Genomic DNA, 18,151 nt, shown 5'->3' with positions numbered 1-18,151 from the left:
ACTTTACAATTACAGAGATTAAAGCATGTTGGGGGAAGGGGACATGGGTCAGTGAACATGTACTGATCACGCATAGTGTCCAATAGTCAACAAATATCTAACCTAACTGAAAATACTTTGATTGAAAACTTTTTTCTCCAAATCCATCTACCTGAAAAACTTTGGAAAAAGCAAAACATGTGGCTCCAAACTTGAGGGGAAAAAGTGCTTCAAGATGCCCTTATATCTATTTTGAAAGACCAACTTCCAAGAATGTTCCAGAATCATTATTATCAACCAGATTACAGACCCATAATGGTATAAACACATTTTATGTGCATGATAACTACGTAATAACTGAACCATTGATTATCAACAATAAGCTCAGTGAGAGAGAACAGAGGTCATGAAACCTGCAAAAGACAGACAATATTCCCTAGAATTTAATATGGCAGCCCTCATTTTGAAGCAGAGAAAGCCTTACTAAATTTTAGCATTGCGTGTACCTGTATACCGCTGGAGCTAAAAAATATAACTGACAAACACTTTGGAGGAAAGAGTGAACCTGAGACATTGCTGATAGCAATTCTGAAAAATATCTGCACTCAACATTTAAAAGTGCATAATCAAACAAGCAATGTTCTAAAGCAAAGGCAAAGAACACCAACAAACTGGACACAGAGAAGAGAGATTTATAAAGAAGAGGATCTGAACTGGAAGAGGACAAAGAGAATCTCTTTAGCCACACCAGACCAAGAATTCCAGTAATTTCTTTAGGAAGAAGGATTATCCATAATGTATGCATGTGGACGCATGTGTCTTTATTAAACAACTCAGTAGCAAATTTTGTATTCATTTTCACTTTTCAATCCTTTTGTTGACTCTTTTAACTCTAGGTTAAATATTCCCATCAGATTTTTCTGTAGTCAGATCTCTGGGCCCTGCAAACTCCAAGAAACCACTGCAGTCGGGATTCTAGGAACCAGAGGTGCAGGCCAGATGGGCTATATCAATTTCCACCTCATGCTTTGCTCAACCTTGCCCTCCCTTTTGTAGGTCATGTGCCATGAGATTACATACAATTACCTAAAAATAAAGCAATGTGCTTACAAAGGCAAACTAGCATGCAGAAATAAAAATCACACATACTCCTGCCAGTGCAAGGTTACTGATGGGCACCCCAAAGGAGATTGGTGTAGGGTTGAGTTAAAAGCTCAGACCTCATCAGAGACATTTATGCTCATTCCTGAAAGCCCCTTAGGACTTATTTCCTGCTCTGTTGCAGCTATGACAATCCAGCATTTGGAGCTTTATGATCTTATTTGCATCAATATCTAACAGTGCAGAACACAGAATAAAGAGTCAAAGGAGTTCAGGTGTACAGACTTCAATGTTGAAGGTATTCAGAAGTGTGGCAGAGACTTCAAGTTGACTTTTGATGACCATTTTCTTCTTTCTTTTTGCTAATACAACTCCCCAGGGTTAACTTAGTCAAAAGACTACACTTGCTAGCCGCCCTTACAGAAAGGTGTGGCCATGTGACCAAGCTCTGGCCAATGAATGGTGAGTGGAAGTGTTGTGTGATCCCTCCTGGGAGTCTCGTTAAAACAGGAGTGGTTTAGGGTTTTTCTTCCTTCTTACTGCTATGATCTAACATAATGTGATGTGATTAGACGATGACGCAATGTGATGTGATAAGTGGAAATCCAGTTTCCATCTTAGAATAGGAGGATGAGGTCTACAATACATGGAATATAGAAGAGAGAGCTGTAAATAACCTGGATGCCTGAAAAGTTTGTGTGGCTACACATCATCCTTGGGTTGCCCACCTCAAAACTTCCTTTTACAATATATAAATAAACTTCTAACTTTTTTTTATGTATTTTCTATTCTGTGGATTCTAACCTAATCATAATTTGTTCAAGGAATTGACAGTGTATTCTAGGATTAAAGCAGAGAGGAAGAATAGAATTGATAATCTCTATTCATCTTCATGGTTCTAGCAGAAGCAGAAGAGATACACCTGATGATTCAACAACTTTTCTGTCAGTGATCACACAGCTTCCTTTGCTTTTAAGGTTATTCATTTGTTCATCCTCTGCCATCACATGGGCACTTCAGATTTATATCCCAAGAAAGCACTCTCATCATGGCATAAAGGTCTAACACTTCTTGATTTCAAAAGTTATTACAAAGCTACAATAATCAAAACAGTGTGGTACTAGCATAAAGACAGATATATAGACCAGTGGAATAAAATAGACAACCCAGAAATAAACCCTTACAGATACGGTCAAGTGATTTTTGGCAAGGGTACCAAGACCATTAAATGGGGAAGGGAAAGTCTTTTTAACAAATGATGTCAGGAAAACTGGATATCCACATGCAAAAGAATAAAATTGGACTCTCATCTAGCACCATACACAAAAATTAACTTAGTGAACCAAAGGTCTGAGTGTAAGAGCTAAAACCATAAAAAATTTTAGAAGAGAGCATAGGGGGAAAGCTTCATGTCACTGTATTTGGCAATGATTTCTCGGACATAACACTAACAGCACAGGCAACAAAAGAAAAAAATAGATAAATTGAACTTCATCAAAAATCAAAAACTTTTGTGCATCAGACAATACTATTAACAGAATGGAAAGGAAACCCACAGAATGGGATAAAATATTCTCAGATCACACATAAAGGGGTTGATATTCATAATATGTAAAGAACTCTTAGAACTCAAAAAGAAGAAGAAAAAGAAAAAGCTCAGCAATACGATTTAAAATGGGAAAAGGACTTAAATACGTATTTCTCTAAATAATATATACAAATGGCCAACAAATACATGAAAAAATATTCAACATCACTAATCATTAGGGAAATGCAAAGCAAAACAACAATAAGATACCACCTCACACCAATTAGGATGGCTCTTATCAGAAAACAGAAAATAAATTTTGGAGAGGATGGAGAGAAATTGGAGCCATTGTTCATTGCCAGCAATGTAAACTGGTACAGCCACTGTGGAAAACAGTATGGGAATTCCTCAAAAAATTAAAAACAAAATTACACATGATCCAGCAATTTCACTTCTGGGCATATACCCAAAAGAAATGAAAGCAAGGATTCCAACAGGTATTTGTATATCTATTTTTTTTTTTATAGCAGCATTATTTATAATAGATAAAAGTTAGAAGCAACCCAAGTGTCCACCAACAGATTAATTTTTTTGATGTAGTACATACTAGACTGGAATATTATTCAGCCCTTAGAAAGGAAATTCTAACATACGCTGCAATACAGATGAACCTTGAAAACATTACGTTAAATAAAATGTCTGTCACAAGAAGACAAATACTATGTAATTCCACTTATATGAGGTACCTAGAGTGTCAGATTCATAGAAACAGAAAATAGAATGGTGGTTACCAGAGGCTGAGGGGAAGAGAGGGGGAGGGGAGCAGGGCACAGAGAATAGGATGTTAGTGTTTGAGGGAGTTTAGTTGTAGAAGGTGAAGAAGTTCCAGAGGTGTGTGGTGGTTATCTTGGTAACTTGTTACAGCAGCAATAGGAAGCAAATACGTGAATACTCCCTGCCCTTCAAACACTCACCACTTGGTTTTTGCTACTTCTCATGGACAGAAACTAAAATAGCAGACTCCAATTTTATTGAGAGCTAAGCTAAACTTTTTTCAAAAAGTAGTTGATATTTAGTTCTGCTGTCACTCTCAATTCCCATAACTATATTTTGCTCAAATAGACCTGGCTTTCCTCCCCTCTTAGTTCTTCTCCATTCCTTCCTGACCAAAGGCACACAGTTATGTGTTTAAAGATCCCCATGCATGTGCTGAGAAAACAAGCCAGTATAGCCTGCACCTCTGAATACCTCATCTTGGAGCACGGTCTGTGCTAGCTTATTGCCCTCAGCCCAATCAGGCCAGTGGGGTAGAATATGGCAATTATTGAGATGTGCTTGACCCTTGCCTCAGTACCCGGCACCACTTTGTGTCTATATTACCAGTAATCTTATTTTCCAAATAAAAGAAACTAAGTCTCATGTTGCAAAGGCAGTAGTTTACAAAGATGGTGTTTTGAATTCAGTTGAGTCAGACCTGAAATTAGCCTCCCTTTGTACAGATTTCTCTGAACTGAAGGACTCCAACGGAGGCAACACATCTATCCAAACCAGCCCTTGGACCATTGTTATGCCCACTTGTCTATCACCCCACACTCTGACCACAACACACTTGGATAAGATGGGACTGGGGTGGGAGCCGACGTCTTCTACCAAAGTTCCTATCATGGTGTCACATGGAATTAATTCTCCACAGAGAACTGGAAATGCATTCAATCACCACCTAAGCAGCAGATGTGAAGACAAGAATGAGAGAGTGTGCGGGTGTGAAAGAGACTACCTTGTGGGGAAAAAATGTGTTTTTATCTCAGCCAACCAGATATTCCATGAGGGGGCTAAGGAAACAACTAAGAAAAGAAGAAAACAATTATGAAACTAAGACAGAGTCTCTGGAGATGGGAGGGAGTGATTGGTGGGTTTTCTTTATTTATTTTGAGGGTTCTGACCTTCTAAATATTTATTGAATCAGTCTACTTCTGTCCATCTTCATCATCATTACTCTAGTCTAAACCACAAACACCTCTTACAAGACACTATAATACTCTAAAAACATACTAACATTTCTTCCCATATCCTCTCTGGCCAACTCTAATCCCAAAACATCCATTCTCCTTGCTGGAAGCGAGAGTGAACTTCTTAGTACTTTAAATATATCATTCCATTGTCTTCTGGTTTTCATTGTTTCTGATAAGAAGTCAAGTATTAGATTTATTATTGCTCCTTTGAAAGTAATGTGCACTACTGGTGGGGGAGTGGGGATCTGTGGTTATTAGCAGTCTTATTATGATATTTACTTGTAATACAACACTGTATTGTCAGATATCGTATGTACACTTATTGACATCTCAGAGCTTCTAGCAAACTTTAGACTAATAACACGCATCAGTTTTGGAAAATGCTCAGCCATTACCTCTTTAAATATTGTGTTTGCTCCATTCATTATTATTTCCATTGTGGATTCCATTTATATATTAGATCTACAGACTGAGTCCTACATTTCTCTAATGTTCTTTTCTGTACTTTCTACTCTTTTCCCTCTATGTTCTTCAGCATAGAAATACTCCGTTGACTTGTCTTCAGCTCATTAATTCTGCTTACTGTTATGTTCACAGTACTGTTACTGAAATTGTACTCTTAAGTTCTAGAATTGCCCATTTATTTTGTAGATTAAAATCTCTGATACATCCTCTATATTTTCAGCTCTTTTCTACATGTCCTTAAATATATGTATTAGTTTATTTTAAAGTCTTGTTAGCTATCCTCTATATCTGGATCACCTATGGACTTATTCCTTTTGACTTTTTTCTCTTTGTTTTAAATCACATGATACTGTGCTTTGGCATGTCTAGTAATTATTGATTTAATAAATACTCTTTATAAAACTTTTAGAGACTCCACATGATGTTATCTTCCTCCATGAACCATATACCCCTCCCTCCTTTAGGCAGAGAGAGTAATAACTGATCCCCTTAATCTAATCAGAGACTATGCTATATCAAGTCTGTGCGGCAGTCAAGGTAAGGCTCAATCTACTTTCTGTTTGCCCCTATTTAAGGCACAGCCTTCCAATATTTTCACCAGAAAGTCTGGTATGTTCACTGGATCCCCTTCCCACAGTGAGTTCTGAACTCTAATCTTTGTCTCTTCAGACTATAAAGACATGAAAATTCTGCTGTGTGTGTGTTGTTGTTTGTTTTTTCTTTGTTTGTTTGTTTGTTTTCCAGAGGACTTCTGTTTAGGATTTTTGCTTCCCATTCTAGGTAGCCTCAGAATTCAATTGCTCTGATAAAAACTCTAGCAGCATGCTTGAGGATTCCCAAGTCTCTTTCAGAAAATCTACTGGCTTCTCTTTTCCCCGGTAACTGCCTACCGTTAGTGCAAATCCTGAATATGCAACCTTTTGCCATTACCTAGAACCAGCAAAGGAACTTAGTCTAAAAGAGGCTGCAGAAGCCAGCTCATTTTTCCAGAGTCTTGGCCACTCTCATTTTCTTTGCTTCAGCAGCTCTCTGCTACCTTCAAACAGACAATTTCTATATTTTATCCAGGTGTTTTAATTGCTCTTTATAAGAGCATAATCTGCCACCAGCTACTCTATCCAAACAGGAAGTGGTGATCCCTCAATATAACTTTTTTAAATTCATAGATGTACAAATCTGAGTATCCCATTCTTGAAATCTCCAAATGTCTCCCACTGCTCCTAGAATAAAAATCAAATTTCTAGCTTACGTGGCCCTGCATGTCCACCTGCTACCTTTCCAGTCTAATTTTTCATTCTCTGCACCCCCCTGCCCCCCCACTCCACACACCCCCTCCACCCCCATGCCGTGGCACTGCAGCCAAGCTGGCCTGATTTCTATTCCTCACTCAGGGCCTCAGCACACCTGCTATTCCCTCCCTTGGATGTGTTGCTCAAAAAGCTTCCTAGAAGAAGAGTCTAGCATGGCAGTAGTGATCTTCAATCTGATGCCTTGTTTGGAAGGAGAGGGTGTTGAAACCCTTTATTTCCCAGTACTCCTCAGGCAATTACTAGCTATACAACCTCAGAAATTGTATCAATCTCGCTGAGCCTCAGTGCTCACATTGGTAAATTGGGGGAAACAATCCAAAGCTTCTCCTGAGGACTAAAGTAGGTATTGCATTTTTAAATACCTGCCTTTACATGATTCGGGGCTTCCCTCTTTATTCAAAAGCAAATCTACCAAGAAGAAACATCTCCATTAGTAAGACTGGCTTTAATTTCTCTGGCAATGATCCACGTGCCTTTTCTCACCCCTGCTCAGCAGAGTTTGGCCTCAGCGGTCAGATACAGTTTGAGACATTACTGTGGCATGCAACCATTCCCAGCTTAACAAGAACCATGCCCCCACTTAAGGCCAAGAAGATGCTCCTGTTACAAGCCATTATTCTTGGAGAAAGAAGAAAAAAAATCCTTAGAAGCAAGTGTGTTTTATATTTTTAAAATATCCTAATCCTGGACTAACTGCGGTATGCCTCTAATTGCTTTTTCTTCTCATGTTTTATGTCCACTGTGTGGTTCTATTGTTCAAACATCACTTTGAATGAAAGTGTGCCAGCAAAAAGACATAACATCTCTGGGTCCTTTTAGTCCAGCTGTGAACTTTAGACTTAATCCTTTAGGGCACTCTTGTCTGGTAAGGTTTAATTTATATTAAATTTTCTAAAAGGAAAGGCAGAATGGTCAAAGCAAGATAGTGAGACAGACAAGAGTCTGTCTTTCATAAATTAATAAGCATCACCGACCGCCTTTCTTGACCCTTTAAACTCTGTGAAATTAATATAAGTAGACAACTAAGGCCCTTTTGGCCCCCCTAGAGCCTTACAAGTTCACTTAAGCAATCCAAGTTTCCTTAAAGTTTTATAAGCCAGCTTTTAGAGCAAGTCCTTTGTACTTATTACTGGTGACAGTGAGCATTACGGCAGCCAATGAACCTTACTGACTTACGACCCCAATATGGTCGAGCGCTGTTATCAAGGGAAATATCAGAATCAATGCTTGTATATTACATTGAGGTCCTGACTCCTGAAAAAGCCCCCTATAGACCCTTCAGAATATGTCAGTGAAATAAACAGCTAATACCCCAAGACATTCTACTGACAATGGTCAGATAGTGCTGTTTATTTAACCACTTTTCAACCATCCTAACCCTCTCAAAAGGTACGTGTTTCCAAAGAGAGAGAAAGGAAAAAAAAAAAAAAAACTTTCATGTTCCCAATTCTTTTGCAAGGGAACCACATGTATGCCCATTTTCTGAAGCAACAACATGTGTGATTCTACCATAGGAAGTAGGAAACACCTTGCCATCTTCCTCCATGATTAATGGGCTTGCATTATTAAACAGCTACTGGTAGAAGGGGCCTCAGGTACGACGCCTTTTCTACAGCAGCACCCAACATGTGTGAGCTTTCATGTACAGCCAACATTCGCAGGAGGAAAGCTAGGCTCACAGTCTCCTTTCACTTACTGAAATTAATCATGTCACTACTTCAATGGCAACCTCTTTTACATATATAATCACCAACTCTGTGCATGGACTTTTTATGTAACTTTTAAAAAATTCCATTTAGTCATGCTTAGGTTTTATATTACTTAGATTCTCTACCAGGCATAGAAGGATGACCTATAATTATTGTGGTTATCAGAGCATATGTTTTTAGGGGTTCCCCCTCACAATAGATAGTCAAAGAACTAAGAAATTTTACTGGAGTGCAAAAAATGAACGTGTAAGGTCCATTATATATATAGAACACACCCTTCCCTTTCCAGGTCATAGGGGGCAGACTTGAAGACTTCTGCAGTCTTCTAATCCTGGGATTCTCTCTCCTACTATTTTTTATCTTTTTTTCTTCTTGATCACTGTGCATTGAGCTATTCAAATGCTTCCATCTGGTAAAGTGCCAGTTTTACAGATTGGCAATATGCGAGAACACCACTTATAACCTTCAGCCCCCTGGCGTTGCACTCAAATGATCTGAGTGAACCTGCCCAGAATTCAATCCAAAAGTCAGAATTGCCAAGGGGTACTCAGCAGAGGATCAAAACGTTCAGCTTCCCCTGTACAAGTCCAGTGATCTTATTTTTGGCAAAAAACAGTAATTTATATCAATTTAACTTTTTATTGGGAAGCAAGCATTATTTGATGCTCCTCAAAGGAACTTGTCTCAACCAATTCAACAGCTGACTTGCCTTAGGCATTTTCTAAAGAAGTGATGCCCTTTGGATGCCAATGATCACACCTGGGAATGGGTGTGGGCTGACCCCAGGGATAGGAGAGATATCTGCTGATGGGGCTGTAAAGAGCATGGTGTCCTGCTCAAAGAAGGTGAATCCTTCTGGGCAGCCCTAATGGCCAAAGTTGGGAGGGCTTCAGTGGTCAAGGCTCAAAAGTCAGGCAAAGTTGGTAGAGAGGAGAAAGACCAGGAGCAAAATAGAGGGTCTCCTATGTAGTCTCCAAAGGCAGGACTCAAAGGCACACAAATTATTCTTATTGACAGCCAAACCAGGGTGCAAGGGGGTAGAATGGATAAGTGAAGAGAATCAGCCCAGGAGAGCCAGGGGTACCTTCACTATGTAACATATCTGCTAAGAGCACTCCTTGCACTGCTAAAGGAACTTGTTACATTATCACAAAGGCAGCCTTAGTATACAAAGAAGGCACAGTGTCACCAGGTATGGTCAAGGTCACTCTGTTACTCTACAGCATAACACGGGTGATCCTTGGACTCCCCAAGAAAGTGACTATAAACCCTGGCTGTACTTAAAGATAACCCGGGGGGTTTTGAAAAATGCTAGGTCCTGGACCCTCACTCCAGACCAAGTGAGGGTCTCGGAGGGTGTGGTGCTGGCATTGGTATTTCCTACATATCTAAGAGATTCTAATGTACAACCAAGGCTGAGAATCACTGGCCTCATGAAATCTGATTTGAAGGGGAAAGAAACAGAGGAGATTCCAAGCAACTTCCATCAGTATTGCACGATGAGGCACACCAACCCCACTGCCACTCCAGGCTGTGCCTGGCACATGCCTGAAACCTTCTGATGCAACTGACATCCAGCCTGCCTGCTTCTCATCAGGGGAAAAAATATGCATTTGTGAAATCAAATCCATTCTGAACACCCACAATTACCATGTATCTCAGCACAGCCCTCCTGAGAATGGGTGCTAGAATAACATAGAGCAAGTCATCTTCTCTTCAATTTTTTTGCGTGTCCTCAGGGGTTTTAATACCTCCCTACATCCCTACCTCACAAAATACAAGCCAAAATCAAATAGGATTGAGCCCTTCCTGGTCACAGGAGTTTTTCCCCCGGCCTTCTCTGTGGTTCCTCCATTCAGCCTATTAAACTCCTTCATTTCTCATCTGTTCTCCTCCTTCCCTCTGATTGACAAATTCCCACTTATCCTTCAAAAACAGTAAACAATAGCCAGAACGGTGATGACAGATCACACTTTTACAGATAATTTGCTTTGTGCACAGCTTTGTGTTAAGCACTTTGTTTGTGGACACCATGTCATTTAAAGCTCACAATGACCCTATGGCACTATTATGCTCATTGACAGGTATGGGCATGGCCCCAGTTTGTAGAGCTGGGCGGTAGCAGAGCAAGATTCCAGACCCACGAGCCCCTCCTCTGCAGGCTGGGCTCTTTACCCTGATGCTAAATGTCACTTTGAAGATTCAAATCTCATTGACTTTATAACGCCCACCCTTTCTCCTTTCAACAGCCCAGAGAGGGGTCATCTGCTCCTGCAGTATTCCCACCTTCTCTGCACCACATTTCAAATGGCACTGTGATGTTTTTTGTTTAAATATATGTACTCGCCACAAGATTGTGCACCACAGGGGTAGGCACTCAATTTTATTTGTCTTTGCTTATCCCAAAGCCTACACGGGGTCCTACACTTAATACGGTCTCAGTGTCCAGTCGATGAGTGGCTGAATGAATGAATGCCACACAGTTCCTTCTTGAGGAAGAGTTCCTTTACTGGTGAGACTTAAGAATCTATTCATCACAGAAGCCCACTACTCGCCCCTGCATTTTTTCCCTTTCCTCCTCCCGACTTTGATAAAACAAAGAATAATGTTTTTTCCACACAATTCCTCATACACTTGCACTTTTTTCCAGCTTGGAATTGACAGTGGAGGATTGCAGAAGCCTCTGGGGTCTGGAAGGACATCAATCACTTTCACAGCTTGACTCACAGCACTTTCCTTAGAGGAAACTTTCTGCAGCAGGCAGAATGCACTCAGCCTCCCCAGGACAGGACAAGGTGCAGATGAAAGGAAGAGCTAGCAGCTACCTCCAGGCTCCTGTGGCACTGTCTGGGCTAGGGGTCAACCAAATGGTACTTACACTTCCCTACAAGAATTGTCCGATCGCCTTCCATATCCCTCCTAAATTCGAGGGGAAGTAAGGAAGGTGGCATGAAGCCCACCCATAGCAGAACAGGTATACCTCCAATGCCACTCAAGCCCAGGCCCCTGCAGGACAGTTCTCCAGGTGTCTCTTTGTCCTTCTTCCCTACACCCCAAAATGCTTGAGTTCAACTGTCAAAATGCAAAGAAAAGGAAATTGTGAGCATAGACTTCAGTTTCCACATTACTTGACATCCTAAAAGAAGATCAGTCATACTTCAAATGTCCCTTGAAATCAGTTAGAAAGGAAAGTGGCCGGGAACAATCTCGGCCCTGTGAAGTCTGCTACACTTATCGGGTCCAGAGAAAGACGAGCCTGGGCTGCAGTCAGGTCCCCTCACGCATGTCCAGGATAATTGCTAAATTGCACATTTTGGCAACTGTTTCAGACTAGCTGCTGCCCCAACAGGGATAAACTACCCAAATGTTATCACAAGTGCACAATACAACCCTTGCCCTTTCTTTGTTGCAAGGTTCCTGGAACTTATGACACAAAGAGCAACGTATAATCAATCAGTAGCTCATGTTATTTTAGTGAACCAAGGTAAGTTCTCAGCAAACAACTTTGGAACTGCCCTTTAAGATTCTTCTTTTTATTTTATTTTTTTATTTTTTTTTATATTTTTTTAAATTTTTATTTTGTCGATATACAATGTGGTTGCTTATTGTGGCCCATCACCGAAACCTCCCTCCCTCCTCCCTCTCCTTCCTCCCACCCAACAATGTCCTTTCTGTTTGCTTGTCGTATCAACTTCAAGGAACTGTAGTTGTTATATCTTCTTCCCCCCCTCGGTTTTTTTTTGTTTTTTGTTTTTTGTTTTTTGTTTTTGTGTGTGTGTGTGTGTGTGTGTGTGTGTGTGTGTGTGTGTGTGAGTGTGAATTTATTTATTTACTTTTAGCTCCCACCAATAAGTGAGAACATGTGGTATCTCTCTTTCTGTGCCTGACTCATTTCACTTAATATAATTCTCTCAAGGTCCATCCATGTTGTTGCAAATGGCAGTATTTCATTCGTTTTTATAGCTGAGTAGTATTCCATTGTGTAGATATACCACATTTTCCGTATCCACTCATTTGATGATGGACATTTGGGCTGGTTTCAACTCTTGGCTATTGTAAAGAGTGCTGCAATGAACATTGGGGAACAGGTATACGTTCAACTTGATGATTTCCATTCTGCTGGGTATATTCCCAGCAGTGGAAGAGCTGGGTCATATGGTAGATCTATCTGCAATTGTTTGAGGAACCTCCATACCATTTTCCATAGAGGGTGCACCATTTTGCAGTCCCACCAACAATGTATGAGAGTTCCTTTTTCTCCTCAACCTTGCCAGCATTTATCGTTCAGAGTCTTTTGGATTTTAGCCATCCTAACTGGGGTGAGATGGTATCTCAGTGTAGTTTTGATTTGCATTTCCCGGATGCTGAGTGATGTCGAGCATTTTTTCATATGTCTGTTGGCCATTTGTATATCTTTGTTAGAGAAATGCCTACTTAGTTCTTTTGCCCATTTTTTAATTGGGTTGCTTGTTTTCTTCTTGGAAAGTTGTTTGAGTTCCTTGTATATTCTGGATATTAATCCTTTGTCGGATGTATATTTTGCAAATATTTTCTCCCACTCTGTTGGTTGTCTTTTAACTCTGTTAATTGTTTCTTTTGCTGTGCAGAAGCTTTTTAGTTTGATATAATCCCATTTGTTTATTTTTCCTTTGGTTGCCCATGCTTTTGGGATCGTATTCATGAAGTCTGTGTCCAGTCCTATTTCCTGAACTGTTTCTCCTCTGTTTTCTTTAAGAAGTTTTATTGTTTCAGGGTGTATATTTAAATCCTTAATCCATTTGAGTTGATTTTAGTATATGGTGAGAGGTATGGGTCTAGTTTCATTCTCCTGCATATGGATATCCAGTTATCCCAGCACCATTTGCTAAAGAGGCAGTCCCTACCCCAGTGAATAGGCTTCGTGCCTTTGTCAAAGATCAGATGGCAGTAAGTGTGTGGGTTGATTTCTGGATTCTCTATTCTATTCCATTGATCAGTGTGTCTGTTTTTATGCCAGTACCATACTGTTTTGGTTATTATAGCTTTGTAGTATAGCTTAAAGTCAGGTAGTGTTATGCCTCCAGCTTTATTTTTTTTGCTCAGCATCGCTTTGGCTATGCGTGGTCTTTTATTATTCCATATAAATGTCTGGATAGTTCTTTCCATTTCTGAGAAAAATGTCTTTGGAATTTTGATGGGGATTGCATTGAATTTGTATATCACTTTGGGTAGTATGGACATTTTCACTATGTTGATTCTTCCAATCCAAGAGCATGGGATATCTTTCCATTTTCTTGTATCCTCTCTAATTTCTCTCAGTAGTGGTTTGTAGCTCTCATTATAGAGATTTTTTCACCTCCTTGGTTAACTCAATTCCTAAGTATTTTATTTTTTTGGTGGCTATTGTAAATGGGCAGGCTTTCTTGATTTCTCTTTCTACATGTTCACTATTGGAGAAAAGAAATGCTACTGATTTTTGTGCGTTGATTTTCTATCCTGCTACTGCGCTGAAATCCTTTATCAACTGCAAGAGTTTTTTTGTAGAGGGCTTTAGGCTGTTCGATATATAGGATCATGTGATCTGCAAACAGGGACAGCTTGATTTCTTTTCCAATCTGGATGCCCTTTATTTCCTTCTCTTCTCTGATTGCTCTGGCTAGTACGTCCAATACTGTGTTGAATAGGAGTGGTGAGAGTGAGCATCCTTGTCTAGTTCCTGTTCTTAAAGGAAAAGCTCTCAGCATTTCCCCATTCAGGATGATATTGGCAGTGGGTTTGTCATATATGGCTTTAATTATGTTGAGATGCTTTCCATCTATACCTAACTTTTAGAGGGTCTTTGTCATGAATGAGTGCTGAACTTTATCAAATGCTCTCTCAGCATCTATAGAGATGATCATATGGTCCTTGTGTTTGACTTTATTAATATGGTGTATCACATTTATTGATTTGTGTATGTTGAACCAACCTTGCATCCCTGGGATGAATCCCACTTGATCGTGGTGAATAATTTTACATATGTGTTCCTGTATTCTGTTTGCTAGTATTTTAGTGAGGATTTTTGCATCTGTATTCACCAAGGATATTGGCCTGTAGTTTTCTTTTTTGGTTATATCTTTACCTAGTTTTGGTATCAGGATGATGTTTGCTTCATAGAATGAGTTTGGGAGATTTGCGTCCATTTCAATCTTTCGGAATAGTTCGTAAAGAATCAGTGTCAATTCCTCTTTGAATGTTTGGTAAAATTCTGCTGTGAATCCATCTGGTCCTGGGCTTTTCTTTGTTGGGAGCCTTCTGATAACAGCTTCAATCTCCTTTATTGTAATTGGTCTGTTCAAATTTTCTACATCTTCATAGTTCAGTTGTGGGAGCCTGTGTGTGTCCAGAAATTTATCCATTTCCTCCAGATTTTCAAATTTGTTGGCGTATAGTTGTTTATAGTAGTCTCGAATGATTCCTTGTATTTCAGATGAATCAGTTGTAATATTGCCTTTTTCATTTCTAATTTTTGTTATTTGAATCTTCTCTCTTCTTTATTCGTTAGCCATGCTAATGGTTTGTCAATTTTGTTTATCTTTTCAAAAAACCAACTTTTTGTTTCATTGATCTTTTGTATTGTTTTTTGGTTTTCAATTTCATTCAGTTCTGCTCTGATCTTAATGATTTCTTTCCGTCTGCTAACTTTAGGTTTGGATTGTTCTTGTTTTTCTAGTTCTTTAAGGTGAAGTGTTAGGTTGTTCACTTGCCATCTTTCCATTCTTCTGAGGTGAGCATTTAACGCAATAAATTTCCCCGTTAATACTGCTTTTGCAGTATCCCACAGGTTTTGGTATGATGTATCATTATTTTCATTAGTTTCAATAAATTTTTTGATTCCCTGCTTGATTTCTTCTTGGACCCATATGTCATTAAGTAGAATGCTGTTTAATTTCCATGTGTTTGTATAGTTTCCAGAGTATCAATTGTTATTCATTTCTAGTTTTAATCCATTGTGGTCTGAGAAAATACATGGGATAATTCCAATTTTTTTGAATTTGTTGTGACTTGATTTGTGACCTAGTATGTGATCTATCCTGGAGTATGATCCATGTGCTGATGAAAAGAATGAATATTCTGAGGTTGTTGGATGGAATATTCTGTAGATATCTGCCAAGTCCGATTGGTCTAGAGTATTGTTTAGATCTTGTGTTTCTCTGCTGATTCTTTGCCTAGATGATCTGTCCAACATTGACAGTGGGGTGTTCAGGTCCCCTGCTATTATGGTATTAGTGTCTATTTCCTTCTTTAGGTCTAATAGAGTTTGTTTTATAAATCTGGCTGCTCCAACATTAGGTGCATACATATTTATGATTGTTATGTCTTCTTGATGGATCAGTCCTTTTATCATTATGTAGTGTCCCTCATTGTCTCTTTTTATGGTTTTTAGTTTAAAGTCTATTTTGTCAGATATAAGAATAGCTACTCCAGCTCGTTTTTCTTTTCTGTTTGCATGGTAGATCTTTTTCCATCCTTTCACTCTTAGTCTATGTGAGTCTTTATGAGTGAGGTGGGTCTCTTGTAAGCAGCATATAGGTGGGTCCTCCTTTTTAATCCAGTCAGCCAGTCTGTGTCTTTTGATTGGGGAATTTAAGCCTTGTACATTAAGAGTTGTCATTGAAAGGTGTTGATTTATTCCTAGCATTTTATTGGTTGGTTGTCTTAGGTGTCTTTTGTTCCTTGCTTTCTGATTTACTGTTTGTTTTCTGTGTTTGTTGGTTCCTTAGGTTGTAGATAGTGTTTTTGTTTGTTTGTTTTCTCTTCATGAATGCCATTTTTATTATACTAGTGGGTTTTGATTTTTCTTGGGTTTTTATGGAAGTGGTAGTTATTTTTCAGGAACCAAACCCAGTACTCCCTTGAGAATTTCTTGTAAGGGTGGTCGTGTGGTGGTGAACTCCCGCAGTTTTTGTTTGTCTGAGAAATATACTATTTGCCCTTCATTTCAGAAGGATAGCCTTGCAGGGTAGAGTATTCTTGGCTGGCAATCTTTGTCTTTTAGTATTTTGAATATATCATCCCATTCCTTTCTGGCTTTTAGGGTTTGTGATGAAAAGACTGATGTTAGCCTGATTGGGGCTCCCTTACAGGTGATTTGACGCTTCTCTCTTGCAGCTTTTAAGATTCTGTCTTTGTCTTTGAGTTTTGCCAATTTGACTGTAACATGTCTTGGAGAAGACCTTTTTGGGTTGAATACGTTTGGAGATCGTTGAGCTTCCTGAATCTGAAGGTCTGTGATTTTTCCTATACCTGGGAAGTTTTCTGCCACTATTTTGTTGAATATGTTTTCAATGCAATCTCCTTTTTCCTTCCCTTCTGGAATACCCATGACTCGGATATTTGAGCGCTTAAGGTTGTCTGATATCTCTCTCAGATTTTCTTCAATGTCTTTGATTCTTTTTTCTTTTTTTTTTTTTTTTTTTTTTTGTCTGCTTGTGTTATTTCAAACAGCCCATCTTCAAGTTCAGAGGTTCTCTCTTCAACTTCTGCAAGCCTGCTGGTTAAACTCTCCATTGTGTTTTTTATTTCGCTGAATAACTTCTTCAGTTCGGCAAGTTCTGCTACATTTTTTTTGAGGGCATTGATTTCCTTGTACATTTCCTCTTTCAGGTCCTGTATACTTTTCCTCATTTCATCATGATGTCTAGCTGAGTTTTCTTGTATCTCATTCAGTTTCCTTAGAATTATCACTCATAATTCCTTGTAAGTCATTTCAAGGGATTCTTGTTCTATAGGATCTAGAGATTGAGATTTATTAACTTTTGGTGGTGTACTTCCTTGACTTTTTGTATTTCTGGTATCTTTTTTTTGATGTTTATTCATTGTGGCAGGGGTTTCACAGACCACAGTTTTGACCCTATTGACTAACTAAGGTGTTGCTGTGTTTGCCAATTTGGTATGGCTACCTCCGTGACTGCTCAGTTGGCCTCTAGTGTCTTGTGTGTGTGGTTGCCTCGGGTCTTGGGCCTCTCCGGGGAGCCACCTCTCTGGTCAGCTTGGACTCTGCTGAGCTACTGGATCACAGGGCGGTACCGCAGGGTGTATGGTCTCTGCTGAGCTTCCACTTCCTGTGCAGGACTTCTCCCTGTTCCGTGTGCTCTGGCCCAGGCTGCAGGATCACACAGTGGCAGCCCCACAAGTTGTGTGGTTTCTGCTGAGTCTCCGCCTCCCTAGCTGGACGACTCCCCACTCTGTGCACACTAGGCTGGGCTGCTGGATCTCGCAGTGGTGGCCCGCACACAGGGTATGTGTTTTCTGCCAAGTCTCCGCCTCCCTAGCCGGACGTCTCCCCACTCTGTGCGCACCGGGCTGGGCTGGGATGTGTCTTCTGCAACCCTCGTCTATCAGCCAGACCTTCAAGACCCTGCCCAGCACCGCCTCGCCCAGGAAGTCTTCCAGGTTTCTGCTAGGCACAAACGACCGGTCACTCTGGGTGCCTTTGTAGCACTGTGTAAATCTTTCTCGGGACTTATCACTTTCCTCCTGGTACCGCGGTTATTTGTGTACTTGTCTTATCACCCACACCAGAGTGTGAGCTCCTCGGGGGAGGAGCCTGCAGCACACGGTTCACCTTTGAATTCCCCCGGCGCGGACCGACTCCAGCGCCTGCCCGCAGTCAGCTCTCTGGCAGGTTCAAGCGAACTCAGGAATGCTCCGACCACACTATTCCTAACCAGAAATTGGTTAGGCGTTTTTCCGAACTGGTGGCTGCAGAGATGGTATCTGCCTCCCGGTAACAGGAAGTTTACCGGGGGCCAGAACCCAGGGTGCGGTGGAGTGACAGTCGGCCCGGCCTGCACTTCTCTGCCCTCCTGACGCTTGCCGGGGATGCCCCACACCACCAGCCCTGCCAGAGAACCGCGGAGGGAGTGGGAGGGGAGGCTGGCCCGCAGGCCCCAGGAAGCCCCACGCTGGGGCAAGCAAGTGGGAAGACAGTGAGGAGCCGAGCCGGGCGAGGAGGACAGGCCCAGCCAAGCCGGGCCAGAGCCGCCACCACCTGAGAAAATGGAGGCAGCCCCGCTGCCGGTGACT

This window comes from Cynocephalus volans, chromosome 3 (genome assembly GCF_027409185.1).
Source record: "Cynocephalus volans isolate mCynVol1 chromosome 3, mCynVol1.pri, whole genome shotgun sequence".
Taxonomy (NCBI): Eukaryota; Metazoa; Chordata; class Mammalia; order Dermoptera; family Cynocephalidae; genus Cynocephalus; species Cynocephalus volans.
The sequence above is the reverse complement of the archived record's forward strand: the minus strand, read 5'-3'. Positions refer to the sequence as shown.